Source organism: Photinus pyralis, unplaced genomic scaffold, assembly GCF_008802855.1.
Source record: "Photinus pyralis isolate 1611_PpyrPB1 unplaced genomic scaffold, Ppyr1.3 Ppyr1.4_LG3b, whole genome shotgun sequence".
NCBI classification, from domain to species: Eukaryota; Metazoa; Arthropoda; class Insecta; order Coleoptera; family Lampyridae; genus Photinus; species Photinus pyralis.
The window spans coordinates 24307186-24330181 of NW_022170510.1; the positions used below are offsets into that span (position 1 = coordinate 24307186).

The 22996-nt window shown below is 34.4% G+C and overlaps 1 protein-coding gene across 1 annotated transcript in view; it reads right to left on the reverse strand.

The window, feature by feature from the left end:
- The window catches only part of LOC116166723, a 47733-nt gene extending 25184 nt beyond the window's left edge, over nt 1-22549 (reverse strand). Inside the window, exon 1 of the mRNA XM_031481801.1 lies at nt 22498-22549. The gene's annotated coding sequence lies outside the window, so the exon portion shown is untranslated. The remainder of the gene's footprint in view (nt 1-22497) is intronic.
- Between the last annotated feature and the right edge of the window lie 447 nt (nt 22550-22996).

Here is a 22996-nt window from a genome sequence, read left to right on the forward strand (position 1 = left end):
TGTACAATAAAATCGTAAATAACTAAAATCCACTGAGCTTTCTGGGGAGAGATCTTTGTTTATATAGAGCGGAAGAATGGCAAAGACGTCCGCAGTGGTGAGAAAGAAGCGTCCAGGAGAGAAGGCTTAAAGATAAATGTTGAAAATGGAAGAGGTGAATAATAATACGTGAAGGAGAAGTAACGAGAAGGGTTAGAATATGGGAAGGAACTAGACGCGAAAGAATAAGACGTGAAACCTTCAGTAAAGGGAGCAACATTAAGAATTAGGCTTGGAGGGGTAGTAATTTTGATCATTTACTAATAATTAGTAAAACATGCGAATTTTCCACATGGAAACTAGCTAGTCTTTCTAAATAAATTGACGCGGACATGGGGTTCAGTTCTATTGTATGTGGGCGTTGTCTCCTCCCAAGTTGGTGGGTGATTGATTTTTTTTGGTCACAAATCCACGGTGCCCTATAAAATATTAAAGTTGGTTATCCAGAGCTAGACAAGGCTGTCGAATAGAAGTGATCCGGAAATGACAACTTTGAACTATTTTGGCCAATCAAATTATGTTTGGTTTGTCTAGTGTAAAAACAAGCATTCCCCCCCCCCCCCCCCCCCCCCCCGTTTGCACTCATCTCGAAACCAATTCGTTTCGATGAGACCTTTCATTACAATCCTATAAAGGATAGAACGTGTGTTCAATCCTTTATTTAATTGTAATTTGTGAGTTTAATAACCACGACGATGAGTGGTAATATGTCTGAAGCTTTAAAAAACGACTTAAAAAAAGTTTTTTCATACCGTCAAATTAAGAGAATGGCTATTTTTTGTACGTTATTAAAAAAGTGTAGAGGCGAGGCACCCCACCGGTGGAAGGATGTACATTGTACATCATATAACTTTTTTTCTTTATACCATGTAATCTACAAAGTTTAATAGGTACCTACGACGATTGACTCGAAATCTCCATTTAGCGTGGCGGGCTCCCCTACTATAGAAGTAAACCTTATAATTTTGTCCCCACACCTCCGATCGGCTTTAGAATTTTTCTGATAGTTTATTCTTTGTTATATTTCAAGCTCAGCAAAGCCCAATACCTGTGCATTCTGTGTTACTGATTCGTGGTCGTAGAGCCTTGGATGCTGAGTTGAGATCATATCCTTAGATTTTGGAGCAGGATCATGACCTTGAGTTTTGATCTTAGTATTTCTCTAGTCACGTATTTCTCTCATTACGTCAAGGCCGAAACCTTTTTCCACTATGAAAAAGTCGTACGCTTGGTGAAAGGGAGTTGAGTTACTAATTGGATCAAAAATCGGATGAATACTTTAGAAGATAGCGTTAGGACGCCAAAGAGGCTTTATGCACTTGGAAATTTTGCAGTTTCACGGATTAAAAGCAAAACCACACACTCAAAATGCAGATCAAATTAATGAATCTTAAAACAATCCACCTATTTTTTTTAATTGAAGACTCAAAATTCCGAAGAAATGGTACAGGAATCTCGATTCAATTTTTAATTAATTTTAAAATCTTTTTGTCTCTATCAATAATCCTCTTTATCGTTCGTTTGTGTATTTTGAGACAGCCTGAACTGTAAAATTGAACTCAAAAACTCGGGAAATTTCCGAGCACGACCTTGCATCATAATACAACGACACATTTAGTTAGTTATGTAACCTGGGAAATCCCCTTTTGCAATACAGCATCTTTCTCGCATCTTATTTATTTATTGAACGCTTTGCTTCTGCTTTGTTCACACTCATATCATACATTGAACCATAAAAACAAGATCACGCCATAGTTAAGGCACCAAGAGCACGATCTTGGTCCATAAACAAGATCACTTCTTAGATACGCAACCGGGAAATCCTCTTCATCAAGTTCACCAATCCAAAGGCCAGGACCTTGTCACGTGGCCAGAGAAATATCAAGGCCACGACCGTGATCAAAAACTTAAGACCATGACACACACATTTTTGGTTGGTGTGTCTCTCATGTCGTACGGTGAGCGTACTAGTAATTACCTTTTATGCCACAACTGAGCCCCTCCACCATATCAAGAAACAGTACTGAGGAGGTTAAAACCGCTGTGCACATAATCCCCTTGTTCCGCTACTTTTAGAATAGCAGTAAATTATTACTTATTAGTACAGTAGTCATTTGAAATTTTATATTAAAATTTAATTGAAACTTGCAAAATTACCCACAATGTCACTTCTTTGTAAAATCTCTCCTCACATATTCCATCGATAGTATTGTATAGTGTTACCCAACATGCTAAACTTGCGTAAAAGATTATGAGAACATCTGAAGTTGAAACACAACGCAAATGACCTTATTTTAAAGGGAATAATCTAAATAGTTTCACAACCCTTTGGTCAGAAACACCTACCAAACGTCAACCTTTCATGTGCGTTTCTCATGTATGGCGGTTGTGTATTAATACCAACTAACGTGCTAGCCCCACAGAAGATTTGTTAGTATGTGTATGGTGAGTTAAGGGAGAATAATATTTATTACTTTGTCTCTAGATCTTTATAAAGTAAAGACGGCAATTACTATATTATGTGTACGGGAAACCTGTATAAATGGAAAATTTACAAATAAAAAGTATTTCAAACATAAACTTAGAGCTAAATGGAGGTAAACACCTTAATTAGTAATTTATTTACTTCATGTCGATTCGAATAAACAGTCTGATTATATCAAAGAAAATGAACATTATCTACAATTTGGGACTAATTAAAGGCAAGGGACGTAGATAAAAAACTCTATTTACCTTTCAACCAATATTTTCTCGTTTAAAGATTGAGCTTGCGGTAGTTTTAAGGAATAAAAAGACAGTAATATTTCTAAGGTGCTTGCAGACGGTAGCAGGTCTCATACGAACGTTCTTAATAACAGTCGGCCCGTAATCCTCAGCTGATTGATGGCCCCTCCATGATGGAGCTCGGTGAGGAACAGTGCTTCAACGTACGACCCTACCACACCCCCTCATCACTTCTAGATTATTGATGTTTTTTCTTTGTAGCTTTTGTTATCGTATGAAATGGGGCGTAATGTTGTAGAGATTTCTCGAGTATCATAGCGTAAGTATGACAAATCGAGTCAGGTTATATAGTACTAAATAGGTTGCTGCGTACAGGTTTTACTGTTATTTATTCGAGTATAATGTTTTATGCAATAAACTAATTTTTCGTTTAGAAACGTGCTCCCTAAAAATTGCCCCATTTGGAGAAAATACTGTAGCTATATTTTTCCTTTCGCAATTACGAAAGGTAAAACTCACTAACAAAGAATTAAACAAGATAAATTACTTAGGAGCGAAAGCTATTCCCTACAACAAAATGTTTAAATAATGCCCAGATTTAGGGAGAGGAGTGTATAAAATACATTACCTACTCGGAGAGCGCTTTAAGAAAATGATTCTTTCATTTGCATGGTGACTGAATTTTAACTAAAAGACGTCGTATAGTAAGTAGTTTACGAATGTATGCAAACGCCCAAACGGGCAAGTAACGAGCAAGTGATTACCTACCAATCTACAGAATGGTGTGCTCCACAACCGACGAAAGTGAGTTACAAACTAGCTTAAACTTATGAATAATCCAGTAGCTTAGCAGTGATGCCAAACCGGTGTGAAGTTCTCCTTATCTAAGACGCGGATTTAGTCCTGGGAAGTTTCGTGAAGACGACACGAAAGCTGTATTATTATAAGTTAGAAGTTGCTTTCTGCATCATACATACATTCATGATAAAGTATAGTAAGCTTTTGCTAAATTTTAACCCTTTCAAATGAAACAAACTCAAAATAAACGTTCGAGAGACATACCCCTTCGATTTTATTGCAGTGAGAGAGCTTGATTGGATTTGATTTCCAATCCCCATCCCAGGACGCTTACATTATTCTTGACACATACTAATAAACTTTTATGTACCGAATGAACGCTAAACTCGCGTTTCTAATCGACATTTTTCAAAGAGCTATTTGGGAAACGTGAACTCGATAGGAAACAAACTTTTAAATAGAATTTAGCGATTTATTCTCGCATTCCGTAATAAAACTTTTTTCTAAGCTCTCCAAGTACACACAATAGAAGCTGTTATAAAATAGATTTGTATTCCATCATAAAATCGAAAATACGCCCTTATTTTTTTACGATCACTGTAGTTTAAACAAATCTTTTATTTAAACTGCTACGCCATGTCATAATACTAAATTAACGTGAATTTGCTGCGAAGTTTAGTCTCGGGTACGTTTTAGTTAGGCATCGATTAAATGTTACCAAAACTGCGTTAAAGCAGGCACTAATGTTATGTTAATGTATCTTGACATAACGAATCCCACGCTGTGATTTTGATAAATTCCTTAATTTTAATTGCAAATTTTCCTTTAATGGCATCACTGCATAACAGTAGCAAAGCCAACGTAAAAAACGCGCGGAGAACTTTGTAATTACCTACTGCAGAATTCACTTTGAGGCGAGCGAACCAATTGAAGTTTATAAACTTTGCTCAATATGCACAAAAAAGCTCCCTCAAATTTTCCAATAGATGTAAGGGGGAGTTACCAAATTTCGTGCGTACCTATGCGGAGTTGTATCTAGGCCTAAATTTGCTAACTACCTACATTGCAATTATACTGGCTATTAATTATTCAAATTTTTCAGTCCTTGTTGTTCTAAAAAAGTATTAGAAAATGGTATACAAATAATTGCAGCGAACAGATATAAAAATGTACCAATTTAGGTGACGGATCCTACGTACATTGCAATTTATTAGTTTTGTAATAAGGAGGGAAGTAGTGTGTTTTCAATCACTATTTACTATAAAGACTCACCACTCACCTATAGTAAGTTAGAAGTGATTTTTACAATCGAGCGATATTGCAACATTCTAGCGTTTATTTTGCGTGACCAAAGCGGGCAATTTCCACACTCCCTACAGTAATGGCAAATGTAATATTTTTATAGCGCTTTTCTACATGTTATTTTAATCTTATCTTAAATAAAACGAAAAGCATAACAGATAGAATGTAATAATTGATCGATGTAGAATTTTTTGCGACATTTGAATGTGCAAAAAGATAACGCAGATTTCATTTTAAAAAAATGTTTAAGGTGTGATGTTATTCAAGTTGACCATTAGTCAACAACAACTCTGTAGAAGGGTAAACAAAATTTATTTTCATGTACCATCAAGTTAGTATTATTGATTTTGGAAGCCGTCTTTAAATTCAAACCAATGGGGTCATAGGTACAGGGCCCTACAGAAAAGCAGTCAAACGTCAAACATTTTTTAAACTTCGTGTAGGAAAATGTAGTATTAAACGACGTAGATTTTCATGCAGATTTCGAGAATGCAATAAAATACAGGGTGTTCTATTAAGAAAGTTGCTATCCACATCCGGTAAATCCGGAAGTGAAACGATCATGTGGAAAGTTCCGGTGAATATACTCTGGTTTGTGTGACTGACTGAATGAGTCTTAGTTTGTTTAGAGTAGTTGGTACCATGGGCATTGATATGACTTTCACTTTTGCTTTTGTCGTGGTAATGACAGGTCTGTGTTTGAAAAGAATGTCGATTGGAATTGGAAAATTCCAGATTCATCACGCTAAAATTGTTTAATTAATTATCTAAGCGTCTTTACGCGAATGCGAAAAGCTGTATTCCTCTTGAGGTAAAGTTATTTTTATATAATTGCTCTTTGTTAACACGTTTTTTTGGGTTATGCCATATCTCTATCTCGTAAGCTGAAACCCATTTATTAATAATAATAATAATAATAATAACTATGTTGGTAAGTATGAATTACATACTATCCCTAGATTTCCAATAACCCTACATATCTTCACCAGACACAGACACTAATCGTTACTTGATTTTAATCCGTGCGATTAGTTAACCAGGCTAGACCTGAGTTATCACAAGAAACACCGACCATAATAATGATTTATTCCCTACTTCTGTACAAACCAATAAATTACAGTATAAATAAAATTATAAAATAAACAGAAGAAACCTATTACAGGTGTCGGGAAGAAAATAGAGCGTTTATACAGTCACTAAAAAAGAATAAATTTTTTTTTCCTTCAATAATGTGAATAGAAATAGAAATAATATGGATGATGAAATGTGAACTAGGGATTAGTATCATGAAAGCTATAAAACTCTTTTAATGAGTAAAATTCCTGTGATTTTAACCATAATTTCAGGCTGCGTTTAAATTTGGTTAATGATTGCTTAGATGTTATGTAGTCAGGCAGGTGATTGAAGATTTTGATGCCTATATAGGAAGGACAATTTTGTAAAAGCGATTGGTGTACTTTTGGAAGTCTTAATTGAGTATTTGACCTTGTAGGATAATCATGGACGTCGGACGATTTAGTGAGAGATTGTTTGTTTTTGAAAATGATAATAGATATTTTATAGACATAAAGGCTCGTTAAGGAAAATATATTTAGCGATTTAAATCTTTCTCTGCAAGTGTCGCGTTTGCCTATATACAGCAAAGTTCTAACTGCTTGTTTTTGTAACTTAAACGCGGCATTAGCATGAACACTATTTCCCCAAAATTCTAACCCATATGCAAGCAAACTTTCAAATGCAGAGTAATATACAATCTTCGCCGTTGCTGCTCCTAAACTGTCTCTTATCTTCCTGATTTGGTAAACAGCCTTTGCTAGTTTTGGACATAAATTAGTGACATGTGATGACCACGATAAATTTTCATCTATCGTAACACCTAAGAATTTTGTGTTATCCACAGATTTAATTATCTGATTTCCAACATTTAAATGGAAGTCGAACTGTTGTGCTTTAGAAGTTTTAAACAAAATCGCAAAAGCATTTATCGAAATTGAGGATTAGTTTATGACGGTACATCCACTTTTGTATTTCAGACACCTTATTTGCAGCATAATCATGCAAAGTATTTAGACACGTGCCCTGAAAGGCAATGGAAGTATCGTCCGCAAACAATGTTAAATTTTAGTCTGGAAAGGAAGTTATTAAGTCATTTATATAAATTAGAAATAAAATAGGACCCAGCACGCTGCCTTGTGGGACACCTCTTCGAACGAAATTTTTATCGGAGTACATTTTCTGAAATATACCTTTCTCTGATAATGTGGTGATTTCTGTAAACTGTTGCCTATTACATAGGTAAGATTGAAACCACGAAGCAGCTATACCTCTGATGCCGCAGTTTGAAAGTTTCTCTAACATGATATTATGGTCAATACAATCAAACGCCTTGGAAAGGTCACAAACGAATTGTTTTTCCGCCATAACTTTAACTATGTTCTCCATAAAATTTCAAATCGCTACTGAGGTGTTCTTATTTTGCTGGAAACCGTATTGATTATTTGCAATTAAGTTATGAGATTGAAGATAGCGTAGTAACCGTGCTTTCATGGATTCCATTAGAAAAAGAAGAATTTATAATTTCAGTTAACGGGTACTTTAGCAAATCCCGATTTTCTTTAATTAAAAATAACGGAATGTTGTCATTTCCAACAGAATTGTTGTTAATTAAACCCTTAATTAAGTTGTCAATTTCATCAACATTAACTGGGTGAATGAAAAATGATCTACATAAGTTAGCGTTTGAGGAAAGTGGTCTGATGTTAACTGGTATATATGTTTTGTTAAATCCACAGCAATGTTTGTAAAAAAGTTATTGAAGGCCGAGGCCACCTCGCCAGGGAAAGTAAGAGTTTGTAACAATTTTAAGAAACTTTTATTAAAACGCAATGTTACGCCTATGTTTTTAAAGATTGAATTTGTCGAGCTTTTGGCGCCAGGATTTCCCAATGCATAGAGAATCAAAAAAAAGCGGAAAGTAAAGTCCTATTCTGGCGCTCTCCAGATATCAAATATTTATACCCCGATTTTTCAGTCATTTTTTTCAATTTAAAAATTTAGCTATTATGGGCTAAGAAGGGTTTGAAACCGTAAGTGCGTTTTCACTTTATTTCAATAATTTATTAATTATACTCATATTTTAGCTTCTTTGTTTTGGTTATTGTTATACCTACCTAATTATAATATACCGAGCATCGGACCAATCGCCTCGCCATTCCAAATTAAGGACGTGTTACGTAACCATCCACCCAGAGCCGGACCAACCGGAAGAAGACAAGAAGACAGCCACTAACAATCGCAAGTAGCTTAATTACAACTTACGAGTAGCAGATTAGAAACCACTCAATAAAGAAAGTTAGCCGGTGCATGTGGGTACTTTATTTTTTTTTTTGATATCAGAACAGTTTTATTGTTCATTTCCTTTTTGATATCGAAATACGGCACAAGTTTCATCCTCGACTTCCAAAACAATGTTTTCGTGAAGCGGCTTGGGTTGTTTTGACTGTTGATTGATTACATCCCATGTCGTTTTGACTTTGTTACTTGATCTTAAAATCTTGTTCTGAAAGTGCGAAGTACGTGCTACGTTAATGATATGTTTTAAGATAATTGAATAACGAGTTACGTAGTTTAGAAAATTAGCATCTGTAGAATATTTCTTCATCTCCAGTAGCCATCTTTTGTTTTTGGAAGTAAGTAGTTCCATAATTAGAATTAGGTCTGATTTTTCACATTGCAGTTTTTGGATATATTTTCCGAAAGACGGAAATAATTAACGACCTTTATCAGCCGTCTGTGATTGGTAGTAATAAGAAAGGCAGTAATCAGTGAAAATTTAGATATTGCCATTTTGAAGAATAATCCGCCATTTTGGGCGTCAAAAAATGGCTAAGGTACAAAGGGGCGATCAATCCGAATAGAAAATCAAGAATTAATTAAGCTCTCAGCATCGCAGATACCAGAAGTAAACTGACTTTTGGGGTTAATATTTAATATTTTTTCTGGTTGTCACCGATAACTAAGTTTCCATTAGAAGTCTAACAAAGTAAACCCTAAACAAAGTGTTGCTTCACGTTTAAAAAAAATCCCAAAGAGATATCAGATCGATATTTTAACGCCGGAAAGAAAATTAAACCTCCATAACTGAGTAGGGATGAAAAATTCATAAATAAAGACAATTATTGTTTGGTCGAGAAAGAGTACGTCAAGTAAAAGAGTCTAGAAAAGAGTCCCCTGAAAGAACATTTCGCATTCGTATATTAAATTACGAAGTTGAGCTAAATGAACGTTACCACGCTCAGGTTAAAATCTTAGTAAGTAGTAACTAATTAGTAATTTGGTTAGAACATTTATAAAAATTTCTATGTAAAACAAATCTGTCGTGTTGAAAGTCTTTGCTCTTACGTTTAAATTAAACTACAATTTACAAAAAAAAATAACTGCGGAACTCCGCTACGAGAGTAAATCTCTACATCGTTTGTTTATGAAATTAACCCCGAAATCTATGCCAAATATTACCAGAAGAAGAAGTTTCAATTAAATTTAAAGTACATCAAATTCACCACTGTCCTCAATGTCAAAGTCCAGAACGTCGTCCATGTATTTAAGACCTGCCTAGTTGCTGCTCCAGATTCCAATTGTTTATTTACTAGAAGATCCATGTTTACAAGGTTAGTCTTATTGGTTGTTGATCTATAAAACCAATTGCTTAAATCTCTTTAAAAAAATCATTGTCATAATAAACCATTGTTTTCAATTTCTTGACGGCAGTTATCAGAGTCAAAGTTAAACAATATGATTTTAAACAATTTAACCGATGAGTAAATTTTCAATTAAATATAACTTGTAAATTTATAAACCTATTGAATTTTAACCGGATATAAAAGTCAGATTTTTGTTTCATGGTTTACTCTAATTAGCTCAAAGTTTTTTAATCACTCCACCTGCGCATTTGCGATTCTGCCCTTTTATGTCTAAAAATACGTGTACCAAATAATTTGGTTCCAATCGGTTCAGGCGTTTAGCCGGAAATGAGAGTTTCGCGCACTTGCGCTTGCGCGATTCTGCCCAAAAGCTTTTCAGCTCTTCGTTTTGGTTCCAATCGGTTCAGTCGAAAATGAGAGTACATCCAGACAGACGGCCGACAGACCGATCGACATCATCTAGATTTTATTTGATTCGGATTCCTGGTGCTTCAAAGCGTATATTTCCGAAAAAATAGTGGGGGGTCATTTTTTACCCCAATGAAATACCTACCTTACTGACGTGCGGGGGTAAAAACTCAAGTCCATTAAGCTCAAAAGTAAGGAAAGCAACCTTATCTTCGTAATTCAGAATTTCAATAAATCTTCGAAATTCATGGTCCATTAATTACCGATTTTGTCGTATAAAATGGGAATAAAGAAATTTTAGGTGATAAATTACGCATACATATAAGTATTGTTCAAATTTGAAACTTTAAGTTTATTTCTAATTCACAGGTAAATGACAATTTCAAATTAAATTGCGGTAAAGATCTCTAAAAGGATGGTTTCAGATTGAAGGAGAAATTTCCAATAAGAATTCACCTAAAATAGGTAAAGTGCTGCTGCTGATATATTGAGCTAGCTGTCGGAAAAAAATAGTTTATTTAATAAACGAAGATGCAGGTTTTTGTAAAAACAAAAATAAAATAATTCAACCCCTTTTGCATGAAATATGAAAGTTTATTTCAGTATCTCTGACATAATTATCTGAGAAAAATTTGGTATTTTTTTTACCAATATGGTTGATATATAATTTATTATTTATTATTTTATTTAAGTTCGATCGGGATGATATGAGGGTTCGGTCCGAAAATTGGTATGGAAAACTGTTAAATTCAGTGTATCCATTTAAACAAATGGTTTTTTTTTCATTCCAATTTGATCACAAAGGATACCTGCTAGGTTTATGATGGTAGGTTTGATCTATTTGAGATTCAGGTAATTATTTATTGACAAACTTAACAAGCTATTTGATACCTCACGTAACTTGACGTTTAAATACTACACTTGTACACAGTGAATTTTTACTATTGACTTGATGGAGTAATGTGTAATTAGATAGGCAATGCCTATTAGTATGATATCAGTGCTTTGTCGACAGAATATTTCTTAATTCCTACTGCGTAATTTCTTAATGTCCGTTGCTAAGGAGAACAGGAAGAAAGTGTCGCCTCATGATTGTGAACAAAAGTACTAAATCTCTGTATAGTTGACCAATATGAAGCATACAAATAAATATATTGATTTCGTATACTTATTCAAGAAATGTTAAGTGTAGCAGAAATGTGCAAAGCAAATTTATATGTCATTCTCGAACATAATAATTAATAAATACAAGCCACATTAACAAATTGTCAATAACTGGGTAATCAGCATAGATACTATGTTCTTGGAACTATCATTGCGTTTACCCCTAAGTAGGATTCGTAAACTTCCACTCTCCGCAATTTGTTCTTGTCAGTAAGATATTTCCTTTATGTGTGTAACCAAATAAACTTCATTACTTATATTGACAATTCTCACTGTTAATGCGCAAAAACGTGAACAAGGGGTACAATAGAAGCGGGGTTACTTTATTATTTTAATAAGTACACTGTTCTTGAATTTTAACGAAGCAACATTTTAATTGTATGGTAGTACGTTCGCGTAGATTATTTCATACAGTAAGAGCTAAATGTGTTAATGGGTAGAATGCCACGCGCTATAATTGCGGTAAAGAGGTTTAAAATAAAAAGGGTGCCATTTAATTTTGGGTATGATTGCAGAGGGAATAAAACACTTCATTATTATTTGATCTCATTTTTTATTCATAAATTTAAGGAAATGTGCAATGTTCTAATAATTACTTTACTCTAATTGCACTTGTTCTCAAGAGTTGTAGTTGGCGCATTGCTAATTGCCCCTTTTGGTAACCGATATACATTTACTTGCTTTTATAGTGGTAATCGTGGATAAGACCTCAGGTTTGCGATCTAAACGACTTTAGATCTTTTTCATTTTTTTAGATGTGTATTACAAAATTTACTCACTCATACACGTCTATCAAAATGTAAGTATTGCACTGTATTTTTATTTTTGATCTGGGAATATAGCGGTATCAGGTACTCGTGTCCTAAATTTTTATGGAACACGTTTATAAGGAAGTAAAATATAGGAATTTTATGGATAAATTTATTTTTCTAAAACCTGATGAAGGTGAAATATTTAGTGCCTCGTTTCATCAATGCGGCAATAACGTAGCAGTTCTGAGACGTTAAATTAATTATATAAGGCCCACGTTATTATATTTTATGTCTTCCAATTAGCGTGGAAGCGTATGGTCCATTAATATTGCAATATGATGACTAATAATTTTTATGTATAAACGAAGACGTTTCCTGTGCTCCGTCGTAAACGAATATCGTCTCGGTTATTGGAACGATGGGGGAGAGATAATAAGAAAAAAGATGTGAAAGAATCGAGGGCATAGAAATAAAACATGTGTCTGATGATATAGAGGAGGAGGATGGTAAAACGGAAAAGTATCTGGAGCATGAAAAGAGTGGTGACTTCCTATACCTACCTCTTAGAAATATATTGACGAAAAACAGTAATATTTGTATTATGAGAACCATTGTATCATGCCTCATTTTTCACCTCGCTTGTTACGCGGGTGTAGTTTTGCTGCTCGCATTTTTGTGCAGGATAACTCAATTTCAATTACTTGTGACACTAAATATCAAGAGCGAGCTGTTGTCACTTTGATTACTGACGCTAGAATTAAGGTAACAACGTATCGATTACTTAATTCAATTTTGATGCCTTTCAACCAAAGAGTACTTACACGGGCATTACCGTGGCTATTAGGGATTGACGGTTACAACCCTCGATCTTGGTGCTTACTGTAATATTCTGCAGTTCTTTTTATTATATAGCTGTTTTATGTTACTTTATTTTTTCATATCCGATTCAACTATTTACCGTGCACTGCAAAGTATAGGAAAACTATAATTTTTAGAGACTCTTTGATCCTTTCTCAATTTATGCAAAACAGAATAATAGCAGGAGATTAATATATGTAGGGTGTGACACATAAATATGTAAAGTAGACTGACTGGCAGAATGGACCAAACTAAGCAACCGTTTCGTAAGACGGTTGACGATCTTTTCTTTGAGAGTAGAAGATACACGAGAGGATTATCGTACAAGTACGTTATTGAGACCGCTCGCGACTATCGAGTCGTCTCGGTCTGTAGCTCCGACACATCCGTCGTCCATGTTTCCAGAGAGAACAGTTTTAAAAAGGGGACAGTGCAGTGAATATTCCAAAGACAAGTGAATTTAGACACCAAAAAATGCTGGTTTAATGTCATTATTAAATGGCAAAATAAAAATGGTCCTCACAATGGGATATCGTAATACACAAATATTTAAATGTTCAAAATTATGAGTTACGTTGCACAAAATCTTAGTAACTTGATTTTACAATTGAAAATTCCTAGTTAAACAAAACTTCAATCACGAATGATCGATTAAATTGACTATTGGATCTTAAAATAGGTTTCCACAAAGAAATTGTTGTTCCGAAGACAAATTCGCACGTATGGGCCAAATACAAGTAAAACAAAAAAGCAACGCTTACCTTAATGTAAATGACATGTCATCCAGAGAAGTGAGCTCAGTTCTCGGATCCATAAACCTGCAAACAAAAGAAAACTCCCAAGTCGCACAGCTCGGAATGCAATAAACCGATCAATGCCCTCGCCTTACTCGTATTAAGCTTCTATCATAAGTACCAAACTGACTTGGCCAACCTCTCCAGAGGGAAGTGGCGGACTACCATAATATTCGCGTGTAAAACTCGACCATAACAGAGTTCGCATAGATAATAAATAGGTCGGTACTGAAGTTAACAAACCAATTGAATGTGATTCCTTATATCCCTGAAGTGGCAAAATAATGATGAATTATTCCGCTAAACAGCTACAGAAGTTGTCTCATAGTTAACGATCGAATCCTTGACATCAAATCTGGTGCATGACTCCATTTCAGCAAATGGCGGCTCAATATCATAAGGTGGTAGATATGCCAAAAGATGTTGGCAGCCGACAGAATGGTAGGTACTTTGCGTTTCCGAACTGAAGCTGGTCCTTAAATTGGTACTATACATTACAACTAGACTTTGAACCCTACAACACGAACTAAACTTGAAACCTAAAAGAAAAATCAAATTATATTATGGCAAATATCAATCGAAAAAGACGCAATTATACCCTCCCCGTGTAGGAGTCAAGGGAAAATCCGTCCGAGAATCAAAGCGGACCCCAACAAAACGAATTTAATCGCCAAATGTTAAGAAACGATGGATGGCGGCAAATTTATTCCATGCGTTGTCTACTAACTGTTTTTCTACACTGTTAGAGTTCACAAACAAAAAAGGAAGACGAATGTGAGCAATCGATAACCAACGCGCGCTAAAATTGCGTGGTTAAAATTGCAAAGATAGATGGAGTCATCTCTTCGAAGGTTATGACTGTTACGAGGATCTTTCGATAAGTAAATATTGGCTGCTTTATAATGAAAAAAATACACCGTTACAACACTTCGCATTGATAGAAAATTCATCTTTACTTGTAAAGGAAATAAACACGCTGTATAAGGAATACCGCCAGGCACTAAATGAAAATTAATTGTATTTTTAGAAACACCCTGTATAATAACAACAAATCAAACTGCAATACATTAATATGTTATGGATCTGCAGGCGCAAGTCTAAATTGTGCTGGCACTTGGTCTCCACCGACTTGATGAAATTGCAAGAAGGTTGTTAGATCGCCTTTACATAAGTATACAAAATTAAATAGCGCTTGAGCGTAAAATACTCTTAAATAAGTTTGTAGTTAAATCATACACTGTGACGTTAGTTCAAATATATATCGTGATAAACAACTATAATGGCAATACTATGAAAAACGGCAAAACTACAACTGGATCGAACGACAATTGTTCATAACTACCTTTATTATTTGTGCACCAGGAGTTCTAATACGTTCTGTTACTGATTTTAATCAAAATAAAAATGCTCTTCTCTCTATCTACACGGACCGGCTATATAATCCCAGCCTGAGAACGTTTCTTCGATGTAGAATGAAATTAGCCCTCCAGCTGCACTCTGCACAGACTTGTTACATAATCCCGGTCTGTGTTATCCTTACTAGGATCGGTTAATAAAACGGAAGAAATGGGAAAAGCGATACTTAATTTAAAAAAAAAATCAAATACCATTCAATTCAGAGTTAACCTCTCGTAATCACACGAGAATAGCTCTAGGGACTTCATTTATTACAAGGAAGGAAAAAAGAGGATATGTACTATTTGTTTTCTCACTTCTTTTCCCATTAGAATTTTATAATTTTGCATTATAGTTTTCAACCCGTATGACAACATCGGAGAATTTTATCTCTCTCATAATCGATATTTTACACTGATATTTAAAATATTGTACCACAATATTTCACGGAAATAAAATGATATACTAAGACTGTTATGTACCGGAGTGCGACATTCATACGAAAGGCGCACGGTACGAAGAATACACATAATATGTATATCAGGTTTGTTCACGATTAAGAGCCTAAGAAATCGCTTTCCCCATTTCTTAGGACATGACCTGTCTCACCATAAAAACAATTCAGGAGTATGTTTGGAGTTTTAGTCCGTGGTTTGAGCTCAGGCGCTTGCTTTTGCCTAGGGCATAACCTGTCTAATTATACAATATAGGGGTGTCGAGACCCATCACATAACAGTATTCAAACAAGATAGTGCAAAATACCATTGTCTTGTATAGTCATAATAAACTTCAAAGGAGGATAAACATAATGAAATATTAGCGTAATATGTATTCGAAGATAAAGGGGGGTAGTTCTAAGATTGAGTTCCATAGCCAGGTTACAATTAAAATAAACTTATAAACATAGTGTCTAAACTGAAGACGAACAAAATAATCACGAAGAGTTAATTTTATTCTCATTTGCATATCCGGTCAGTTTAATTCACTTTAGTGACAACCATACCTAGGAGGTCAGAGATTTACCCCTATTATTTTGACTCGAAAACCAATTATGCTATTGTTCAACAAACGCATCGTCAATGTTTAATTAATAAAAGATTATGGCAACACCTCGACTCATCGCACAAGCCGACAACCAACGTCGTAATTGAATTTAAACTCAACTTCTTACAAGTTGTTAAAATATAAAATACTACATACAGCTGTGGAAAAATCCACGCCATCTACCTATAAACAAATCCATATAACTACGTACAAAATCTTCAAGATACCCTAAATTATCTAAACACCGTATATATTACTCTCCAATGGAAGCCACCCACACCTGTGGACAACTCATATTAAAAATCAACACCTATAATATGTCCTAACTTATAATGACACCCTGTATTAATGTTTAACATTCTTTTAACAAATATTAAAATCCGCCCTGTAGTGAAGATATGCTAACATTAGCATAGCTAAATGGAAATGACCCAAAAAGAATGCAACATAATTGGTAATTTTTTAAATCAAATTAAAGCTTGAAATGAAACTTCTACGTACATGCGAAAACATTACGTAAAAAATAAATAAATAAAGTGCAGTAAAAAGTTCATAAATACATCAAGATTTGATTTATTTATGTATATATTTATTTATTTTATGCGTTATGCGTTTCCACCCACTTGAAAAACCATCCTGAGCTTCACCACTGTTTTCATTTATTTTGCCTTTATTTATTTTGCGTTTATTTTTGAGTGGGCGGGGTTTCAGCCAAGGCTATACCAATTGGGTAAATTGTGTTAAACTGCTGCACCTGCAGCAATAATATTGAATAAACCACTAATCATTTATTAACAAATATTTGCGTAAACGCGCTGTGTGTAAGGTGTCTGTCTTCCGGCAGTTCCGTCGAATTTCATCATTACAACTCGTCAATGGGAGGTACATCATTCAACAAGTCTCTTATTAGATTACTATCGTAGAAACGGAGATTGAACACATGTTAAAGACGTCGCGATCAGTTAGTTCATTATGGATCCCTTACCCTTTGTGGATAATTACCGATAACTTAAAGCATATCACCTTATGACTGCTGTCGCCATACCCTTTACATACATTTGTATGAAAATGTCTCTAAAATCTGTGTAAATCTATTCATGAATGTACCGTTAAACTAATGAAGTCAATTTATGTACTTAAAATGTTACTTCACTACCAAATAGTGTCAATTTATAATTCATTTAATGATCTGCGAGAATTTCATCGTATTTCTTACAGTAATTAAAATTCCGGCTGTTATTTCTCTCTCCTTCATCCCATAAGAAAGTTTAAGAAATATTGTTCTATTTATCTTGAAACAGTGAGCCGGGTAGTTAATGAATAATACATTGCTAATTGGTTCTCCCCTAGTGTTCGTACCACCGCCTTAGGCGTTCGACAAACGTGTGAGATGGTCGTTAGCACAAAAAAAACGTCAAATTGATAGCTGCCTCCATTATTTGAGAGTGGTTGTTAAACCAAAAGGACCATAAAAAGGTCGGTGTAGTGAAGAGCTTTCAAGTTGTTATTTTTTTTTCCGTTTGATTTATCATTTATTTCTGGCGTTTATTTGTTAGAAATTTATGCATTATGTCATACACTGTTAGCAGACGGTCGTTAGGACTTGTGCTGTTTTAGTCAATCATTACGACAAGTTGGTTATAAATAAAACGAAAGCTCTAGATAGGTAATTTATAAGAATAGTGTCAATGTACGATTTTTAAGTACCTACATCCCCTTGTAATGCAAGCGTTTCTGTTTTACTTTCTGAAAGCATTTGTTAATTCTCACGAGCTCTTCACGAGACAGTCCCTAATCAAATCACAAACGATTATCAATTTTTATTGTTAATTCCCCACAAATCTCGTCAAATAATGGACGGCTAAAAATTCAAAAGCGAACTCGTAGGAATGCGAATTTAATGCTCGTGTCAAGTTTTGCGCGGAAAACAATGGACTAAAAATTTTATTATCTTGCTTTTCAATGTTTTACTAAAAAAAATATGACAAAACAGTTTTGGGAATCAGATTGTGTTATTTATGTGTGTATCTAATTTCTCGCGTACACCGAATAATATTAAAATTGTTATTTATATGAAAATTATAACACCAAAATGATATCTTTTGCGTGGGCGTGTTTGCAAAAGTTTTATAAGTAATTTGCATTAATATACCTACTCTGGTAAAATATGACAGGATCGTTAAGTGAGATATTAGACGTGTGTTACTTTGCATTTTTATTTTTTTACACATAAGGCTGCATTTTTTGAACATCATAACGAATAGAGATCAATTTTATCAATAATCTATGGTAATTGATAACAACTTTAACTCTAATTGACTTATATGTATGTACCTAGTCTAAACCTGCTCTCCTTTTTGTAACATTTCAAGTGCTTAAATTAGCGATTTGGGCAACTCAGTTCGTTACAAATATCTCTAAAATAGTACACGAAAGTAGTGCATAATCCCCTAAAAGGGACAAATTGTCTTGTGTTACACACCATACGATTTACCCTTTCACCAACAAGGTTTTCTCTGTATGACTATTATGAAATTGCTTTCAGTTCTCTGTCTTTCCCAAATACTCCAAGTGGCCTCTTGCTTGATATCATTTTGTAGTTTTAGTCGCAGCGTCTCAAAAGGAAATGTGCCCTAACTAAATACTCATGTGGTTTGCACTTCATTTCACATCGGACCCCCGCTAATCGCTGAAAAGTACTGTTGTATTAACACATTGCAGAATCCTTTGTGACCATTTCTACCTGCCATAATAAAAATGCTCTTCTCTATCACCTTTTCGCTCCATTGCCTTTTTACCGTTGCAAGGAATTAAACATAAATATATACATAAGAAGATTTTTACGCGCACGTCATCGATGTACCTTAATCAAGTAACTCGGTAGCCCAAGTGGTTCAGGAATGTTCTATCAGATGACAAAAAAAGTAAAAACGATTTCCATAAGAAAAAACAAATTTGATGATGGTTAATCGAAGACGAAATCGAGTCGTTAAATCCCAAAAAGATACAAAACCTTCCCCATACTAATTTAATAGAACAATTGTAAAAACAGCGACTAGTTTCGACCAACGGTCATCTTCTGGCTATAAAATCTATTATAGATTTATGAAATTTACAGGATTAAAGTACGTACCTTAAGGAGATTACAGATTAAAAATTCAAAACATTCAAGAAGTATACATTACAAATTTGAAGAGCAGCATGCTGAAAAAGCTAGGTTAAGTTACATACTATCGTAGTGAGTTAATTTTTACTTACGAGAAAAAACGATGACAATTAAACTATAACATTAAAATATGCCGTTATTAAATGTAGTCTTTAGATCCATAATGCAAAATTAATTACTATTTAATTATTAAATGAAAAATCGGGCGTAGGAGGAATATGCCATCGAGGCGACAAATTCACGCTCAGGTTAAGTAACTGCAGGAAAAAGTAACTAGCCGGAAATTTGAAAAAAGAAAAGAGGAGAGAGGGGCGGGATGAAGGTGAAGGGGCGAAGTGAGAAGAAGGGTAAAAGAATGCAACATACCTTACAGGGTATTTTGTTAATAACATATTAAATTTCAGTATCACCACCAAGAAGTCAAGCCGTTTTAAGGCAGTTCAAGGTAAATACTCGCACCCGTCAATTTTAGGTTCAATGGCGACATCTACAAAAATTCTTTCTCTAATCTTTTCATCCTCTATTGATTTGATTGTAACCTTCCAAATTTTAAATGGCACTATGGGTTAAATAAATAATCAATCTATAGGTTACTTGCAGTAATTTAAGAATTAAAGAATGTGGCGAGCCTGAAACATCAAACGAAATCTAAGGAAAATTATTAAAAGAACGTCAAGAAACAAATGAATCCAATGAAATGAACAAAATCAGTAAAATCCTAACAGTGCGTTGGAAAAAATGATCATTTCGGATAAGCGAAAGAATCCGGAGGCTCTGAAGAATTGGAACAATCTACAAAACTTGAATCGAGAAAAATTGGGAGAAACAGAAGCGTCCATAAACGTCTTAAAAATCAAGATATTCGAAGACCGATGAAGCGGAAAAATTTGAAGAATCTAAAGTATTCAAAGACTTTTTAACTTTTAAAGTTCGAAGGAACTCGTGCCTCTGAGGAACTGTATAAATGGGAAGATGATCTTGTTAACAGAAAGAATCGGAAAAGTCTAAAGACTCGAAATAATCAAAGGAATAGGTACAGGATCAGAAAAATGCGAATAATAGCCTGATAAATCTGAAGCTTTCGAAGTGTGCGAATATCTGAACAAACAAAATAAGCTCAAGAGAATTGTGATGTACATGATTTTTAGTTACAGGATGTGGGTCGCACACTATACGAGGATGATTCTATTATATTATATCCTGTAATAGAAGTGTATCAAGTAAACAATAAAATGTGGCTCAAAATGTCAACTATCTTTAAATTGGACACATACAACAACTGATTATCCCCAACCAGGCTCTACTAATGTTTTAGAATACACACCACATGATTTTTCACGAGTTTCTGCATCTGTACAAACCATTGTTTTTTAATGTGAAGAACTGTTATACTAGTCAGACACCGGCATATATTCAATGTAGGTTAAATTTACCAGTCTCAGTATCTAATGATTCTGAGCTAGCGATACGAATATTATTTTTTACTGTTCTTTTTGGCCTCTATTTTTATATAGACCATTTTTCTTCTCATTTCTCAAGTTTGAATTGGCACAAGGAATCTGAAAGTACAAACTGGTATTTATTACGTCAACCATACGATGCTAGTTTTTTCCTACAATCTAATGACATTCCTACACTAGTGCGGAAATTGATCACTTTGCGCACTCGATTTGATTAGTTCTTAAACGATTGTAGGAAAAACGTTGTTCCTAACCTGCGCGCTCTTATGCGCACTATTTAGGAAATAGTTATTTGTACAACTAGTTTTGAGAGTGATAGTTTTTCTATGAATTGGCAGTTTGATTAATGAGTGCGAATCCCGGGAAAAAAATACAACCAACACGTGTTGTACACGAAATTTTTTTTTGATCCTTAATAACCCATAATTGAATAATATCATTGACATTCGCGATCTACTGTCACTCAAAAATTGAGCTCACGTTCATAGGCAGGCCTAAACGCCATGGCAAACGCATAGTAAAAATCGTGAAAAAAGGTACCACTTTGCATACAATTTTTTGACAAAAAGAATCAGATAGTTTGATAACTATGGAAAAAATAACTATTTCAGTTTTCTAAATTTCATTTCTAAGTCGACGATTTAGGTTGGAAAACGTAGCGTATTTCGTAAGGTTGTTATTGAGTAACTGGGTAAATTATATTGGGCCATTATGTGTCGTTAGATGCAGTGTGTACGTAAAGTGTTAATAAAGCGAAGCTGAAGAACAAGAACCCATATCCTTACAGCATTCACCTAGTAACCGCTATTTGGCCAAGGCACAGGGCAACTGCGTTTTCACGTTGCAAGTAGGTACATGGCATGAAGGAATAGGTAGCAGATTAATCAATTCAACTTCTAGGAAATGAGGTATAAAACATGTTTGGTCAAGAAATTGTCTTATTCACAAAAATGCACCATTGCAATTTTTTATATCAAACCTGACATTTGCAATGGAAACATTTTACTGTTGAATAAAATAATATTCATATACAGAAGTTAGTTACTTTTAGTTGACTTCCCACACTGTAACACGTGCGACATTTTTAATAGCGTGGACATCAAGTCATAGAGGCGTACAGAAATAGATAAATAACGTTTTAAAATTGACTTGTTTGCCTATACTTATATTGCTCTGTGTACCATCCGATCGCCCAGTCTGACACACACAGAAATATAATATACTAAAATGTCGCACAGAGATTCAAGGCAAACACTGATCAACAGATCAAATAAACAAGATTTACAAACAAAATTTAATTTTACTTATTTACACAAAAAATGTTAAATCACACACTCGCCTTGCTCAAATTACACAAGTTCGAAAACACGTGACAACATTTAAAAGCAATTACAGATACTTTAAATTTAAATTTTTCCCCAATTTAAATGAATCTAACCGAAACAAATTTAATAGCATATTGCTGTGTGCACTGGTCCGTAGGCCAGAAAGACCGTACACAAAACACCAAAACAAAGCCCTAGCTAGCTCTTTACGTTTATTTATCACGGTACAAAACTCCTCCCCAGCACAGAGGAGAGATTCGACTCTGCTTTCAGTTAACCTGTTTACTTATAACAGATACGAATGCGACTACGAAATCTTGAAGATAGTGGGTTAGACTAAATACCTTAAACTCCAAACTGAACTGCAAAATGTTGAATAATGAAGATGGACCTTAGGCAAGCCTCCAATAAAAACACAGTTGAATTAGAAATGACGTATTTAGAATGAAATACACGGAAATTAAGTGAAAATTACAAAAGTGCGATTTAATTCTAACACACCCAAGGACAATGATACAAAAACAAATAATTATTATGCAAAGACTAAAATTAAAACTTAATTACTTACCTACATTACATGTATGGGACTTGTAATCCAAATAAAAGGTATCCCTACACAAAACACAAAGTTACAAATTTCCATTCAACAATTACACTTTGAACAAACGTTGAAAACACACTCATGGGGGCGCTGGAAACCTCTTTTCTTTGAAGCACCTTATTACATGGTCAAAACTTTACGACAATCCTCCAGCACGAATAAACGTGAAACGTAGAATATTAATTAGCCGCGAACTCGGCTTCCGGCTACGCAAACGGAACTTCTTCTATCTTCGAACTTCAAAAAAACCTAATCTGCCCTGAATCTTGGCGTAAAGCTGATTTAAATTTCAATAACTTAGTTCGGCTCATAAATTTGCATAAAGGGAATTAAATCTTCAATGATACGCAGCTCTTTGTAAAACTTCAAATAAATAAAAAATAAAAATAAATCTAAAAAAATTCATCTCTTTTAACTACACAGAAAAGGCGATAAATTGATAACAGATAAAAGCAAACAAAATTTC